The sequence below is a fragment of the Jaculus jaculus genome, chromosome 13 (genome assembly GCF_020740685.1).
Source record: "Jaculus jaculus isolate mJacJac1 chromosome 13, mJacJac1.mat.Y.cur, whole genome shotgun sequence".
NCBI classification, from domain to species: domain Eukaryota; kingdom Metazoa; phylum Chordata; class Mammalia; order Rodentia; family Dipodidae; genus Jaculus; species Jaculus jaculus.
In genome coordinates this window covers 12,999,933-13,016,595 of record NC_059114.1, presented here as the reverse complement: position 1 = coordinate 13,016,595, position 16,663 = coordinate 12,999,933, and the positions used below count along the sequence as shown (strand labels likewise).

General features: G+C 49.8%; 1 protein-coding gene across 2 annotated transcripts in view; it reads left to right on the top strand.

The window, feature by feature from the left end:
- Positions 1-16,663, top strand: part of Cmklr1 (chemerin chemokine-like receptor 1) — a 53,575-nt gene that overhangs the window by 622 nt on the left and 36,290 nt on the right. The window lies entirely within an intron of this gene.

The following is a 16,663-nucleotide window of genomic DNA, read 5'->3' as shown; positions in this document are numbered from 1 at the left end:
ACTCTTTATCTGGCGGTCTTCTCTGTCTGTTGCTCCCAGGTGTAGAGTGTACACTTACTCCTGAGGGTGACGTTGTGACTTGTTTCTAAGATGTTCCGGCTGCTTCTCCCCTGGCAGGTTGTGCCTGCTGACCCCCCCCCCCAGGGCATTATATTGGGGATTAATGACCTCACGACCTTAGGTGCTGCCTGTCCTTAAACCATCCCCTGGGGAGAAGTTGAGTCTGTAAGCTGGGCGCTTTCCTTTGCATGCGGTCGTCTTTCTTTCTTTCCTACCATTAGTTTTCATTCTTCTTTTCTATTTTATTATTTTTTTTTGCTCTGTGTGTGTGTGTAATGTGGTGTGCATGTGTGTGCGGTGTTTGCACGTGTATGTGCCCTTGCAGGGCCTCATGCACTCACTTCTGGTGGGGAGGGCTCCTTCGCCTGTGGTGACCCCAATGCGCTCGCTCGTTCTCCCCCCACTTCTGATTCAGGGGCCTGCAAGCTCTGGTGATTCCCGGGTCCCTGCTGTCCTGTGGCACTGGGGTCCCAGGTACGACCAGCAGTCACTCCTGGGAATTTTACTTGGGATGTAGAGATTTGAACTCGGGCAGTCTCAGGACCCCCACAGGTCCTTGCATAGGAAGAGCACTTAACAGAGCCATCTCTCCAGCCCTCCTTCCTTCCTTCCTCCCTTCCTTCCTTTCTTTCTTTTTTCTCCCTCTCTTCTTCCTTCCCCTCCATTCCCCTCCCTCCCTTTTTTCTTCTTTCCCTCCCTCCTTCCCTCCCTCCCTTCCTTCCTTCCTTCCTTCTTCCCTCCTTCCTTCCCTCCCTCCTTCCTTCCCTCCCTCCTTCCTTCCTTCCTTCCTTCCTTCCTTCCTTCCTTCCTTCCTTCCTTCCTTCCTTCCTTCCTTCCTTCCTTCTTTGGGTGTAAATTTATGGCACGTGTATGAGTGTGCATGTGCTACAATACATGGGTGGGCATCAAAGGACAAACTTGGGGACTTACTTCTGTCCTCCCACCTTCCTTTAGAGGCAGGGTGTCCCTCATGGTTTGGTCGCTACTGCTCTGGAGCTTTCGGATACTCCTGGCTCCACCTCCCATTGCCAAAGGTGTGGGCACCCCTTTGCATATGGCCTTATGTGGGCGCTTTGAAGATTGAGCTTGGTTGGCAGGCTTGCAAGCAAGTGCCACCTCCTCAGTCCTGCATTTCTCTACTGACACGAATTATCTGCAGTGGTTTATGGTTCAATTGTTGTCTGTTCCCATAGCCCCTGAGTTTATCTTTTTGTCTTTGGGGGGGGGGATAGGAACCCTTTGGCTGAGATCTCTGTTGAAAACATTTTACTCTCTCTGCTTTCATCCTAACACATTTATTTTAACATTCTACTTATTTTATTTACTTATTTGCAAGGGGGGGGGGAAGGATGGATGTGCCAGGACTTCTTGTCATTGCAAATGAACTCCAGATGAATGTGACACTTTGTGCATCTGGCTTTAAGCGGGTACTGGGGAATAGAACTTGGGTTGCTAGGTTTTGCAGACAAGCACCTTAACTGCTTAGCCATCTCTCCAGCTCTCATCCTAAAACGTTTAAAATGAGGAAGCCAGGGTTCGAATATAACCGCCCCCCCCACCATCCCAGCGATCCAAGAGCTGCTATTTGATGGATGTCTGATGACTCAGACGTGTGTGGCTCAGAGAGAGTGATCACAGGTCTGAGGTCACCCAGGGAGGAAGTGGATAAGGGGGCCTCTCGTCTTCCCTCTCTGTTAGGAAAACCTTAACTTCCTTTTGGCACCCCTGCTCCTTTGCAAGTGGGTCTGTCTGTCTGCGGTTCCTGTTCGTCCTCTCAATCCCACGGATGTTCAAATGTGCCTGCCTTATCCAGGCCGGGGGACAGGAAGGGGCTGGCTTTGACAAGAAGATGACGAGGTTTAGGGCACGTAAGAGGCCCACAGGCTTGAGCTCTCTCTGGGAGCCAAGGGGCATCTCTGGATTTCCCTGACGCTTTAAGGAGTAGATGAGCTTGGCTTCGGGGTTCTTTCTGGTTTGACACCTTCTGAGAGGTGCCTTCCTCCAAGGAGGTCAAGGGTCTGTGGACTCTCTTCTAAAATGGCCAGTCCATCTTGTCTGTGTCTCCTGGCAGCCTGGGGCTCCTTAAGACTACCCTGGGTATTAAACTCTCTGGATCCTCTCTCCTTTCTGCAAGAACTCCACACAGCGTAATGCCCATCGGATGTAGAGAACAGCCTGGACCTCAGATTTATCATCTGCAGAATGAGCTGAGGGCACAAACTGCAGTCTTGACCCCTGTCTACTGTTTACTAATGAACACCCCCCCCAAGACTGCAGACTCCCTTCCTGAGCAGATTTTCCTGGGACCTTCAGCAGAGCCCTATGATGAAGGTTTTATACTAACGTTGCTTTGCAGATTAGAATGCTGATGTCTTGAAGGGGTTCTAAGGCTAGACGTCCAGAGGCACCATAGGGTTCCAAGGCTAGATCCCCCCCCCCGCAGAGATGCCACAGGGCACTGCATCTACAGGGGCGAGCTTGAGCTAGCCACACATCGGATGAGTGAGTGACGTGGAACAACTTGTTTTTTTAAATCTTCGTGCCTCAGTTTCTGCATCTATATAGTGGGGCAATGACTCATCATTCCCTCATGGGATTATTATTTTTTATTGTTTTCTTTTATTTTTATTTTTGTTTTCAAGGTAGGGTCTCATCTAGCTCAAACTGACCTGGAATTCATTATATAGTCTCAGGGTGACCTTGAACTCATGGCGATCCTCCTACCTCTGCCTCCCAAGTGCTGGGATTAAAGGTGTGTGCCACCATACCTGTCTGTTTTAATTTTTTTTTAAATATTTTATTTTTATTTATTTGACAGAGAAAGAGGGAAAGAGAGAGAGAGAGAGAGAGAGCGCATAGGAGTTCCAGGGTCTCCAGCCACTACAGATGAACTCCAGATGCATGTGTCCCCTTGTGCATCTTGCTAACGTGGGTCCTAGGGAATCAAACCTGGGTTCTTTGGCTTTGCAAGCAAACACCTTAACCTCTAAGCCATCCCTCCAGCCCTATTTTTTATTTTTGAGAAAGAGAGAGGCAGAGAGCAAGAGAATGGGCATGCCCTGGCCTTTCAGCCGTTGTGAACAAACTCCAGATGCGCATGCCCCATTGTGTGCATGTGCGACATTGCGTTCTTGCATTACTTGGGCGTCTGGCTACGTGGGACCTGGAGATTTGAACAAGCATTCTGAAGGCTTTGCAAGGCAAGCGCCTTAATCGCTAAGCCATCTCTCCAGCCCCCTCATGGGGGAATTATTATAAAGGCCACAATGAGATCATACAAGGCATGTGCCTCACAGAGGGCTCGTGTCATAAGCTCTAAATATTAGCTCTTATCCTCCAGTCATTTCAGAGCTTACCACTCTCTGTGTGCCTGTGACATCCATCTGAGATAAGCAGAAACTAATATAGATTTTTTTCTACGTGTGTGTGCACGTGCATGCCTGCCTGCATGTGTGTGTGTGTGCAAAAGCATGTTTGAGTCAGAGGACTGCCTCGTGCATCATCCTCACATATGCCACCCTCCTCTTTTAGACAGGGTCTTTTATTGGTCTGGAATTTGCCAATTAGGCTAGACTGGCTGACCAGTGAGGCCCAGGAGTCCTCCTACCTGAGCTTATAGGAACATGCCCATGCCCAGCGTATTATGTCGGTGCTGGGGTTAGAACTCAGGTCCTCCTGCCTGCATGGCAAGCAGTTTACTGCCTCAGCCATCTTTCCACCCCCTTGGGAGTGTTTCTTAGAGCTAGAGTGTTTGGGAGTCAAGAGTCCCCCTCAGGCGAACTTTGGGTGTCTGCACGCAGAACCGGCTCCCCAGAGGACCAGGTGCCCCCCGGAGCCGAGACCCACTGCCCTAGAGCACTCCAGTGTCTTCTCCTGTTTCCCTCGATTCAGGTTTCTGGATTCTTTGCTGCGCTTTGAGGTTTCTTTTTCTTTTTCTTTTTCCTTTCTAAGCAAACATCCACGAACTTCTGTCAAGCCACATGTTCTGTGTCAGCAGCTGAGGCCGGGAGGCTGGCAGAGAAGTGAAACTTTGCCTTCTGGGAACAGAGTCAGGTTGTGCTAGCTAGCTAGCCCACAGTGGGGGCTTTGCAATTATTTTAAACTATAAAGTCCTTTTATTTATTTATTTGGGAGAGACAGAGAGCGAGCAAGTGAGAGAGAGGGAGAGAGCGCAAAAAAAAAAAAGAAGAAAGAGTAGATAGAGAGACAGACAGAATGGGTGCTGCAGGGTTTTCAGCTGCTGCAAACAAAATCCAGATGCATGTGCCATCTTGTGCATCTGGCTTACGTGGGTCCTGGTTAATTAAACCTGAGTCCTTTGGCTTTACAGGCAAGTGCCTTAACCACTAGCTAAGTCACGTCTCCAGACCTAGAGTCCTTCTTTAACAATGAGTGTAAATAGGAAAGTACAATGTGAAAATAGATTAAAATGGTATTCTTGTTGAAACAGAAGTAGAGAGTCCAGGCTGCAGCCCACTTAACTCCCTCGTGTTGAGGAAGGCCCTCTACGAGTCCATATAGCTCTGTAGGGTGGTTTGAAAAATTGCAAACCTAGAGGGTGGAGTGTTGGCTTAACGGTTAAGACACTTGCCTGCAAAGCCTAAGGACTCAGGTTCGATTCCCCAGGACCCACGTAAGCCAGATGCACAATGTGGCACACACATCTGGGTTTATTTGCAGTGGCTGGAGGCCCTGGCTTGCCCATTCTCTCTCTCTCAAATAAATAAATAAATATATTAAAAAAAAGAAAATTGCAAATCTATTCTAAGGAGTTAAGAGGCAAAGTTTCTAGAACTTTGTTGAATGTGTGTGATTGTAGGGCAGGCGTTCCTCCAGTCTGGATATAACTACATTGTCTATAAAGTAGAGTATTGAATCCTGCATTGGTCTGAGTGAGCTGCAGTAACAAATAGGCCCAAACGCACATCATGGCTCAAACAAGACAGGTGTATATGGCAAGGCAGGTATTTCTGTTTTATTCTCTCCCTTCCTCTCACTCACCTTCCATCTCTTCCTCTCTGTCTCTGTCTCCTCTCTGACATCATCTTTCATGGACCTCACCACGTTGCTTAGGCTGGCCTTGAACGTTTGGGTTCAAATGATCTTCCTGTGTCATTTTCCCAAGTAGCTGGGACTGTGGGTGGGTGTACGTCACAGCGTCTGCCTTAAGGCGATATTTCTGACTGGATGGCCTGTTGCCCTTGTCACTCGGCTTGCAGCCCCCCGCTGTCCCCTTGAATGTCATCTCTGTGGGTCACAGAGGTTAACAGTCTTACACCTTGACTGTCTTGCATGGGGAAAAAAAAACACCAAAAACCAAAAAAACACATTTACTACTTGTGCTCCTGGAAGACCTTGCCTGGTGGGGATGTGTTGCAAAGTAGGCTGGGATATGGAGTTCTGACAAGGCAGTTCTTATCCAGCTGTGGGAAGAGGAATCTTTGTGGACAGTTAGCTATCAGCCACAAATACAGCCACCTCTTGGTTCTCTCTATTCTTGCTTTTATTTAATATTTTATTTACTTCTTTATTTGAGAGATAGAGTCAAAGGCAGATAGATGAGAGAGAGAGGGGGGGGGAAAGTGGGTGCGCCAGGGCTCTAGCCACCGCAAACGAACTCCAGACACATATACCACCTTGTGCATCTGTCTTATGTGGGTACTGGAAAATTGAACCTAGATCCTTAGGCTTCTCAGGCCAGTGTCTTAACTGCAAAGCCATCTCTGCAGCACATCCCATTCTTTAGTCTGGATTTGTGTTTGTCACTCTTGTAGTTCTTCTCGTGATGTCATAGCATCAAGATACTTTCCTATCTCAGAATAATGCTGACTATACCCAGCAAATCCCCAGATTTTAGACCCCTAGACACAAAGTCTTCTGGGATGTAGGCAAGGACCATCCTGTTTCTCTTACAGAAAAAGGAAAACAGGGCTAGAAATTTCTCAGTGGTTAATGCATCTGACTGCGAAGCCTGAGGGCCGAGGTTCAATTCCCTAGAATCCATCCATATAAGTTAGACGCACAAGGTGGCATGTGCATCTGGAGTTCGTTTGCAATGGCTAGAGGCCCTGGTGTGTCCTCTCTCTCTCTCTCTCTCTCTCTCTCTCTCTCTCTCATAAATAAAGAAAAATGAAAAAAATTAAAAAGAAAGAAAAAAGAAAATAGAGTAAGTGTTCACTGAGTGCATTTCGTTGAGCAAGTGGAAAGTTTTCATGTCTGCTGTCTTCACCGCCTCCTTTGAAACCTTGGAAAAGCCTGGGAGTTACACCAGCTCTTTTTTTTTTTTTTTTTTAACACTCCCCAGGGTGACCCTGTCATGCAGTTGAGGTTGAGAAATATCACAGGAAGTGCCCCTCCCTGCCCAGCCCCCATCTTTGTCCTTCACAGTCTTCTCTGCCAGGCCGGGTCCCACTCATGTTCAAGGCTCCCCACAAACTCCCAGTTGACCTTTCCATTCACAAATGCGACCCCACTGGCATCTTCCCTACTGATTGTCCAGAGCACCTTCTGGCTGAGCTGGCTCACTCTGGATGGGTTCTAGGGTGTGTGTCTCTGTGTGTGTGTGTTTAATCCTCATGGCTCCTGTAGAAATTATTTATATATTTTTTTATCTTTTAAAAAATTTATTATTTACTGGGCATGGTGGTGCACGCCTTTAATCCCAGCACTCGGGAGGCAGAGGTAGGAGGATTGCCATGAGTTCGGGGCCACCCTGAGACTCCATAGTGAATTCCAGGTCAGCCTGGGCCAGAGCAAGACCGTACCTCGAAACTCCCCCCCAAAAAATATGTTATTTATTTATTTGCAAGCAAAGAGAGATAGAAGGGAGAGGGAAGGGGAAAGAGAGAATGGGCACACGTCAGGGCCTCCACCCTCTGCAAAGGAACTCCAGATGTGTGTGCCGCAGTACATCTGGCTATTTATGTGAGCCCTGGGGAATTGAACTCAGATCATTAGGCTTTGCAGACAGGCGCCTTAACCACTGAACCATCTCTCCAGCCCTATTTCTTTGTTTATAGAATATTTATTTATTTGAGAGACAGACAAAAAGAGGCAGGCAGAGACAGAGAATGGGCACATCAGGGCTTCCTGCCACTGCAAACTAACTCTAGACACATATGCCACTTTGTGCATCTGGTTTTAGGTAGGTACTGGGGGATTGAAGAATTGAACCCAGGGTATCAGGCTCTGTAAGCAAGTGCCTTAATAGCGCCAGTCCCTGTAGAGATTTTATTTTCCATTTATACACATCTTTTTTTTTTTTTTTTTTTGAAAGTAGGGTCTCACTCTATCCCAGGCTGACCTGGAATTCGCTTTGTAATCCCAGGCTGGTTTCAAACTCATGGTGGTCCTCCTCACGTCTTCTTTTCTTTTCTTTTTTTTTTTTTTAAGTTTATTTATTTATTTGCAATCAGCTAGAGAGAAATAGAATGAGAGAGAGAGAGAGAGAGAGAGAGAGAGAGAAGAAAGATACACACACACACACACACACACACAGGTAGAGAGAGAATGGGCAAGCCAGGGTCTTCAGCCACTGCAAATGAACTCCAGATGCATGTGCCCCTTGTGCATCTGGCTTACGTGGGTCCTGGAGAATTGAACCTGGGTCCTTTGGTTTTGTAGGCAAACGCCTTAACTGCTAAGCCATCTCTCCAGCCCGATGTCTTATTTTCTTTATCTGCCTGCTCTCACTCTTGAATTTACTTTGTTTCCTGTCCTGATGGCTTAGCTAACGGAAGTAGATTCAGACACATAGTATGGATATTTTTGCACATTTATTTTTTATTCTTAATTAAAATAAAAACCTTTGTTAAAAATTTACATAATTTGGGCTGGAGAGGTGGCTCGGTGGTTAGGGTGCTTGCTTGTAACAGCTTAACGACCTGGGTTCGATTCCTCAATACCCACGTAAAGCCAGAAGCATGACGTGGCGCATGCGTCTGGAGTTCGTTTGCATTACTATGCCCTGGCGTGCCCATTCTCTCTGTCTCTCTCTGCTTGAAAATAAATAAATACATAAATACTTTTTAAAGATTTACATAATTCTCTCCCACCACCCTCCTTTATCCCCCATTTCCCTTTGTTGAATCCCCTTTTTCTTTTTTAAAATTGTTTATTTTTATTTATTTATTTGAGAGCCACAGAGAGAGAGAGAAAGAGGCAGATAGAGAGAGAGAGAATGGGCCTGTCAGGGCCTCCAGCCACTGCAAAGGAACTCCAGATGCATGTGCCACCTTGTGCATCTGGTTTACATGGGTCCTGGGGAATCGAGCCTCGAACCAAGGTCCTTAGGCTTCACAGGCAATCACGTGACCACTAAGCCATCTCTCCAGCCCGCCCTTTTTCTTTTCTATCATTCTCTGTTCTATTTCAATGCCTTTTATTTATTTATTTGACCTCCATTCTCTGTGACAACCTATTGATGGGCCCAAGATTACGCAGGTTACCTATGAAGGAACTGACGGGAGCTGTGAGGTCACGGTCACGAGCACAATTACTGCGTTGTGTCTGGAAGACGGTGTTCCAAAGCACTCCTGCCCGTCCTTGGACTCTTACATTCTTTCTGCCGCCCCTTCCGCTGTAGTCCTGAAACCACTGGAGGATGAGAGGGCTGTCTCATTGACTGCCGAACATTCAACTGTCCCTTCTCCACATTGGATGAGTTTTGAGTCTCCCCAGTGGTCACCGCCATCTGAACAGAGAAACTTCTCTAACCAAAAGTGACAGCAGAACTCACGATTGGGCATCAATACAGGTATTTAGAGAGCAATTTGGTGGACATAATATGCTCACATACATAGCCAAACGGCAGTCATACCTTACTTGCGAGGGCTTATGACTTTCCTAGCCACAGGCTTAAACAATTTTCATTGGGTATGGTGGCGCATGCCTTTAATCCCAGCACTTGAGAGGCAGAGGTAGGAGGATCACTGTGAGTTCGAGGCCATCCTGAGACTACATGGTGAATTCCAGGTCAGGCTGGACTAGAGTGAAACCCTATCTCAAAACAATAACAACAACAACAACAACAACAACCAATTTTGGGGAGAGGGGCTGGAGAGATGGCTTAGCGGTTAAGCGCTTGCCTGTGAAGCCTAAGGACCCTGGTTCGAGGCTCAGTTCCCCAGGACCCACGTTAGCCAGATGCACAAGGGAGGTGCTGCACGCGTCTGGAGTTCCTTTGCAGTGGCTGGAAGCCCTGGCATGCCCATTCTCTCTCTCTCTGCCTCTTTCCCTCTCTGTCTGTCGCTCTCAAATAAATAAATAAAATAAACAAAAAAAACTAAAAAAATTTTTTCTTTTGAGGTAACATCTTGCTTTAGCCCAGGCTTACCTGGAATTCACTCTGTATTCTTAGGGTGGCCTTGAACTCACAGCGATCCTCCTACCTCGGCCTCCCAAGTGCTTGGATTACAGGCATGCTCCACAACACCTGGCTAAAACATTTTTTTTAAAAATATTTATTCATTTATTAGCAAGAGTGAGAGAAAGAATGAATGAGAATGGGTGCACCAGGGCCTCTATCCACTGCAAAGCGAACTCCAGACACATGAGCCACCTCATGCATCTGGTTTACATGGATACTGGGGAATCGAGCCTAGGTCTTTAGGCTTTGCAGGCAAGTGCCTTAACTGCTAAGCCATCTCTCCAGTCTCTCCCCCTCCCCTAAGGCTTTTGACTAGGTTTTCAGTATCAGGCAGTAATCCTCTCCTGTGGAGTGGCCTCACATCCAATCAGAGAGCAGTCGGTCACCCTGTAACAGACATGCCGCTTTTGCACCCGCTGGACACGTCTTGTCTGGCTGGTCAGTGTGTAGCTGGCAGCGTCCACTGCTGATTCGGACCACCGATGACTTTTTTCCCCACAGTTTTCATAGCACTTTCAAGCTCTGCGACTGCTAGCCAAGGCCCTCCCCCCACACTTTCTAGGTGAGGAAAACGAAGCCCAGGAAACCTAACTCTTGTCCTAAGGACCCGTTGCACATCGGCTGTTCATGTTCATGGGCGTGTATACGTGTGGGGGTGTGCGTGAGTGTGGTTGTGGTAGGAACTTCCATGGCTGGACTTCCCCAGGGCTGGGCACAAGGGAAGTGCCTGCTTGGGACCATTGACCCAAGGGTGCTGGCTGTAAGGCAGCTGGCTGGCTAGCCTGGTCTTGCGAAGCCCACTGTGGTCACTTTGGTGTGCAACAGACAGGGCACAGGCAGTGTGTGAGGCAGTCATGACCCCTGGGCTGGGCTCACAGCGGGCTTGTGTGAGGGAACACAGTGGCGCAGGGAAAACTATAGCAGAGGGAGAAAACCGAAAAGTCAGGTCTCAGAGGCTCTCAAGGGAGGAGAAGAAATTAATACATTGCCTTTTCCTTCATTCACCCAACAAACGCTTATTGGCACTTACAATGTGTCAGGTATTACGCAGAGGAGGGAAGGATTTGGGTCTTGTTTCCCACAAGTGGGCTCTTCCCATGCGCACTGCTGAGAAGCCCCCAGGCCAGGCCTGGAATGTAGACAAGAGGGCCTATTTTTGGCAGCTGCTTTGTGCCGCTGCTGGACTCAGGATTTAGCACTGTTTCTAGTTTCAGGCAGTTGAAAAAAATTATTTGTTTGAGAGAGAGAGAGAGAGAGAGAGAGAGAGAGAGAGAGAGAGGGAGAAAGAGACAGAAAAAGAGACAGTGGGCACTCCAGGGCCTCTCAGCCACTGCAAACAAACTCCAGATACACGTGCCACCTTGTGCATCTGGCTTACGTGGGGTCTTGGGGAATCAAACCTGGGTCCCTAGGCTTTGCAGGCAAGTGCCTTAACCACTGAGAAATCTCTCCAGCCCTCTAGGCAATTTATTCCCCTTGAAATTTCCGCATTTTTGTAGCAAGGGTCACAGCTAGAGGCCCTGGCATACCCATTCTTTCTCTCCCTCTCTCTCTTTTAAATAAATACATAAATAAATAAATAAAATATTTTTTGAAAAGAAAGAAAAAAAGGTAGAATTTTTTTCGTGTGTGTGCTAAGGATTGAACCTGGGGCCTTACTCTATCACTGAGCCACATTCCCAGCCCATGAAAAGGACTGGATTTGTTTTGGTAGTACTAGACGGAACTGAGAGGCCATGGTTTTACAAGGTGCTATCAAAGAAAGAATTGTTCATGAGCCAGGCGTGGTGGAGCACGCCTAGGAGAATTGCCATGAGTTCGAGGCCACCCTGAGACTCCACAGTGAATTCCAGGTCAGCCTGAGCTAGAGTGAGACCCTACCTCAAAAAAACAAACAAAAAAAAAAAAAAAAAAACCAAAAAGAAAAAAAAAAAAAGAAAGAAAGAAAGAATGTTCATGGCAGAAGGACAAGCGGGCAGTGGTCATAGACTCTGTGTGGTGAGGCCAGGTGAGTTGATCTACGCGGCCCGGGGACACTCAGCCTGCTCAGCAAGGACGTTTTCTATCCTTGGTCTCAGCACTGTGGTCTTTGAAATGTGGGCCCTCGCCCCTGGGCAGCTGATGCTGGTGAATCTGGGTTTTCGGGCTGTGGGAGGTCCTTTGGCTCTGGGACTCACGCCTGGCCCCAGGTCTGCCCTCTGACTCCGGTGCCTGGGCCCCGCCCCCTCTTCCTACGCGAGCTCCTCCCGACAGTGGAAGTTCCAGTGGCCGAGTCAGCAGGAAAGTGGGCTTCTGTGTCGACAGGGGTCAGAATCAGTTCTGCTTTCTCGGGCACATGGGAACCCAGCTCTGGGTGCTGGGTGCTGAGGTGGCTCTTGGGCAAGGAGCGAGGTGGTTGGGGTGGCACAACTGGGCACGCTTTGGCTTTCCCCTGCACATCAGGTGAGCCTGTGGGGAGAGCTTGTTCAGTGGAGGGGAAGGGCAGGCCCTGCATCCAGACAGCCTGCATCGGGCACCATTATGCTTGGGCAAATGGCATTACCATACAACCTCTGTGAGTATCCACCCGGCCTTCTGATGGGGTGGTTGTGCGTGTCTGCTGGGCTCCTAGGCCTGCAGTAAAAAAAAAAAGAAAAAAGAAAAAAGAAAAAAGAAAAAAAAAAGACATGGGGTGGCGGTTAAGGACAGGAGACATTCATAGCATGATCATGTCTCGTGATCTGAATTTGTCTGAACAGTGTTCTGCATCTATGAGCCCTTGAGCGGGCGATGGAATGAGTTCAGGTGGCAGGAGTATGAGATTCTGTCCTGCTGCTGTAACAACCATTGCTAGAAATGGAGCAGTCTGACGCACAGTAATTTTCCTATAGTGGTCAGAAGCCCCCAACAAACTTCCTCAAGCCCAAATTAAGGTGTGGGCAGGAATGCTTTCCGTCTCGGAAGTGTGAGGAGTGAATCTGTTGCTTGTCCTCTTGAGCTTCTAGAGAGGCAGATGCCGTCCCTTAGCTCGAGTTGCCTTTCTTCATCTTCAAAGCCAACTCTGGGCTGAGCCCTTACACTACACGGCAACCCTCTGACCCTCTTGCCTTTCTTTCCCACTTATGAGGACCTGTGGGGATTACATGCACTCCCCATAATCCATGCCCTCTACCCATCTGGCAACTTAACATAATTACCCTGTCAAGTGTCCACATATAATGCCACATGAGTAGCTTCAAGGGACCAGGATGTGGGCATCTTGGAGGTTGATCACCGTCAGACACGGGGAGGTTTAGCTCAAAACCTCGCTCATCTCCTAGGGTGGTCAAGAGCTGTTTTCCCACTTAACATTGACTCCTGGCAGCAGAGCCATGAGAACGGATGTGGTGTGACCAAGCAGAGGGGGCTGTCTGTACCAGGTATCCTGACAGGTCACTGGGCTGGCCTTGGCCCTTTTAGACCTGGTTCAAGTCCTTGCTCTGGCGTGTGAGAACTGCTGACTGAGCAAGTAGGCTGTCCTGCTTGGAATGGAATGGCTTATATGTCACCACCAGGCAGTTGTTACGGTGACAGGAGGTAGACGGCCCCGAAGGAGGCTCAGCATGACTACATGAGTCCCCAGCCTCCTCCTCCTCCAGGTTGGGGTTCTCTGTGCCAGGCAGGAGAGATTTGTATACACAAGATGTCCTATGGGTTTTTTTTTGTTTGTTTGTTTTTCGAGGTAGGGTCTCACTCTGGCTCAGGCTGACCTGGAATTCACTATGTAGTCTCAGGGTGGCCTCGAACTCACGGTGATCCTCCTACCTCTGCCTCCCGAGTGCTGGGATTAAAGACGTGCGCCACCACGCCCGGCACTTTTTTTTTTTTTTGTCTCATACTGGGGGCAGTGCCAGTGTGATGGTGAGCTGCCAGTGACTGAACTCTCTGGGGTCTTGTTAGTGAGGACACGTGTGTCCACAGGGGACAGGTCCCAGCTGACCAGAGAGGTGTGTGCTCCGCCTTATTCTAAGCACTTTAGAAATGATTCTGTCTGTCCTCTCAGTATGAGAGCTTACAGCTTCTTGTCCCACTACCAGGGTGGCCCAGTCTCCCCCATTCCCGCCTTGTTTATAGTGCTGGGACTTGAACTCAGGGCCTTACTTATGCTAAGCGAGTTCTGTACCACTGGGCTGCCTCCCTAGCCTTTGTTTTATTTATTTATTTTGAGACAGGGTCTGACTAACTTAAGTTGCCTAGAGCTAGCCTTGAACGCACCCTGTTGCCCAGGCAAGTCTTGAACTTGTGATCCTCCTGCCTCAGTCTCCTGCATGGCTGGAATTGTAGGGCTCTGCCCGTCTTGAGACCTAGGCCTGGTATTACCACAGTGTCACCTCTGCCACATTCTGCTTAGGACAAGTTTCCAGCCGCTCCCGATTCACAGGGAAGAGAAGTGGGCTTGTGTGCACTTGGCCTAGGGGAGGCTGCGGCTCCATCTTTAAGACAATCTACCAACGGATTTGATCTGCAACCCAGTGGCTGGCTGAGATAGCCTTGTGTCACTCCAGAGCTAGCCCACCTCCCATTTCTCAGATGGGAGGAGAGAGGGCGGGGGAGGGGTCGGCGTGAAGGGGTTCGGGGAGATTTCGGCTGAGCGTTCTCGGAGCAGCATGGGACACAGCTGTGCCTGCAGAGAGCTTGCAGGTGGGTGACAGCTGAGCGGGAGCAGACACCATGGGTCCCATCCAGCCAGAAGGTCAGCGGCTAGCTATCACCTGAGAAATCTTGAAGCCCATTGCTCCTGGCACACACCCACCCATGACACTTCCACACATCGTGTGCCCATTCGGCGTGGCAAAGGCATGCTGCTTCTGCCTGAGAGGTGATCCACGAATCCTGCATGCCAATGCTCACCTGGCACAGTTAGTGTGCCGAGATGACACGGGCTGAGAAGAGGTAGCTTTCCCGGAGCCTCAGCTTCAAGAAGGAAGCTGGGTTTCAACCATGTGTTGATGTTGACTTGTCCAGAGGAGAGAGTTCCCCAGATATAAGCGGCTCAAGACAGAGAGGAACACGGGGAAGGAATTTAGAGGCAGGATGGGTGTGGTGTGTCTGGTGGGATAGGCAGGAAGCAAGGAATGGCAAGGGGGTGTCTGGAGACTCTGAGGTACTTAAAGGTCCCTGCACGCTTTTCTGGGTGGTCTGATGAACTGCCTTGTATAGGACCCGCCTCCAAGGTCAGGGCTTAAATTTGCATAGTGGGACAATGGAAGATTTCTGGCAACCCGGAGCTAATTGAGTTTGAAATTCTAAGGCAACCAAAGGCCTAAGGCCCTGCTGGTCTGTGGCTTTATCTCCTGGCCCATAAACCAGCCTGCAGGGAGAGAAACCGGCTCTCCCTTGACAGAGTGTTGCTTCTCTCTCCAGCTGTTGGGCTTGGGGACAGATGTAGGCCCAGAGCCTGGCAAGGGACAAACATCAGGGACAGAGCGAGTTTCAGAGGGACCCCCTGATGTGCCCGTGGTAACTCGGTGATTCTTCACTGGTGGAGGAGGGAGGCCCTGACTGAGTCTAGCCAGCCTGAAGGGGTCCCGCTTTGGGGACACGGAACAACTTTCGGCGTCTTTTATGACAGACTCAACTCACAGGAACGGCTCTTCCCCTTTGTCCGGAGTTGGGGTCATGAAGAAAAAGGGCTTCCTTTTGTGAGAGTTGAGAAGGGACCTGCCACCTGGGTCAGTGCTACTGACAGGTCTGGGAATGTCACAGCATACCAGCTCGGAGCATTTGATGTTACCCCTCCCTCCCTTCCTTCCCTCCCTTCCCTCCCTCCCGAGTCTCCCAGGCTGGCGTCCACCTTGGTATATAGCTGAAGATGACTTTGAACCTCCCACCTGCCTGCCTTCACCTCCCGGGACCAGTAGGGGTTCAGTACCACAACTGGCTGCCGTGGAGCGGGAGATCGGGCTCCAGGCTTCGGGCTTGCTAAGTCAGCACCCTCCCCACCGAGCCACATCTCCAGCCTCATTTTGTTCTGTCCCCTGTCTACTAAATAGGCTTGCCCCAGGGGGGCCCAGTGACTGGGCTTATGTGACACCACGCTGGCTGGTCCAGGGCTCCAGCTCAGAAATCAAATGTGGCCTTCAGGATGAGAGTGGCTGGGTCATAGGGGAGGACCGGAACTCCCGGGCCATGAAAGGTACAGAAAGACTCGCGAGGGACAAGGTGCCTGCTGCAGTTTTGTCCCAACTCTGGGAGGCCAGCCTGTATTCTGGGGTGTGGGGCCAATGTGGCCTGAAAGGCCTTTTCTCTTTGCTTTCATGGCCAGCCCTTGCCAGAAGCCTCAGACATGAAGGAAATCTGAAACAGAACCCCGGAGAAGGGCGAGGGGCGGTGTGAGCAGCCTGCAGGGCCGCTGGCCCAGGATGTCCCCTGCCCACTCCGCTGACAGTCTGCCCTGCGGGGAAGGGCCCTAGCCTCTCCCATCCTGGCAGGCTGCCCCACCCTGGTCCATTCTCTCCGTTCTGTTCCCTCCACACGCTGGGCCTCAGCCCAGCTTGGATGGCTCACATTTTCCAGGCTTCTGGGAAAGCTAGCAGGCCTCGTCCGTCTGCCTTCCGAAACTTTGCCTTTCCTTTCTGCGGCCTGGAGGGTCAGGTAGTTTCTTCCTTGAGCTGTGTCCAAGCTGGGCTCTTGCCCAGTCCCACTTCCTGCTACTAAGATTGTCCCCTGGGGCCAGTCACACCATGGAGCTCACCTCAGACTGTTCACCTAGCATATTTCTAAGACAGTCGTCTGAAGCTGTGGAGGCACTCTCTGTCACGTTTGACTCCCAGGGAAACGGATGCTCAAGAGAAGGGATGTGTATTCATTTCTCCATTCCTTCATTCTCTAATTCAAGACATCTTCATCAGCCCCAGGCTGGCCCTGTGGACGTTTCTAGAACCATGGATGTGGCTGCCTGGCCTCCTCTGGCTCTCTGGGATGGGCAGTGCCCGGCTTGTTCTACCTGGGGTGCCATGGGCAGACACCGGGGCTCCTTGGGATCTTGTGCTCCTGGTGGGGTTCTGGGCTGTCTCCCCACAGCAGGATGGAGAGCACTGGGGTGCTGGCTGGCCCTGTCTGTCTTGGTGTGCCTGCCACCCCTCATGACTCCTAACTTCTCTCTCTCTCTTCTCTCTTTCCCTCCATCTTCTCCTTTCCCCTTCTTTCCTTCCTTCCATCCATCTTTCCTTCCTTTCTTCCTTCTTTCCTTCAGGTTGACAGAGACTAGGAACAAGA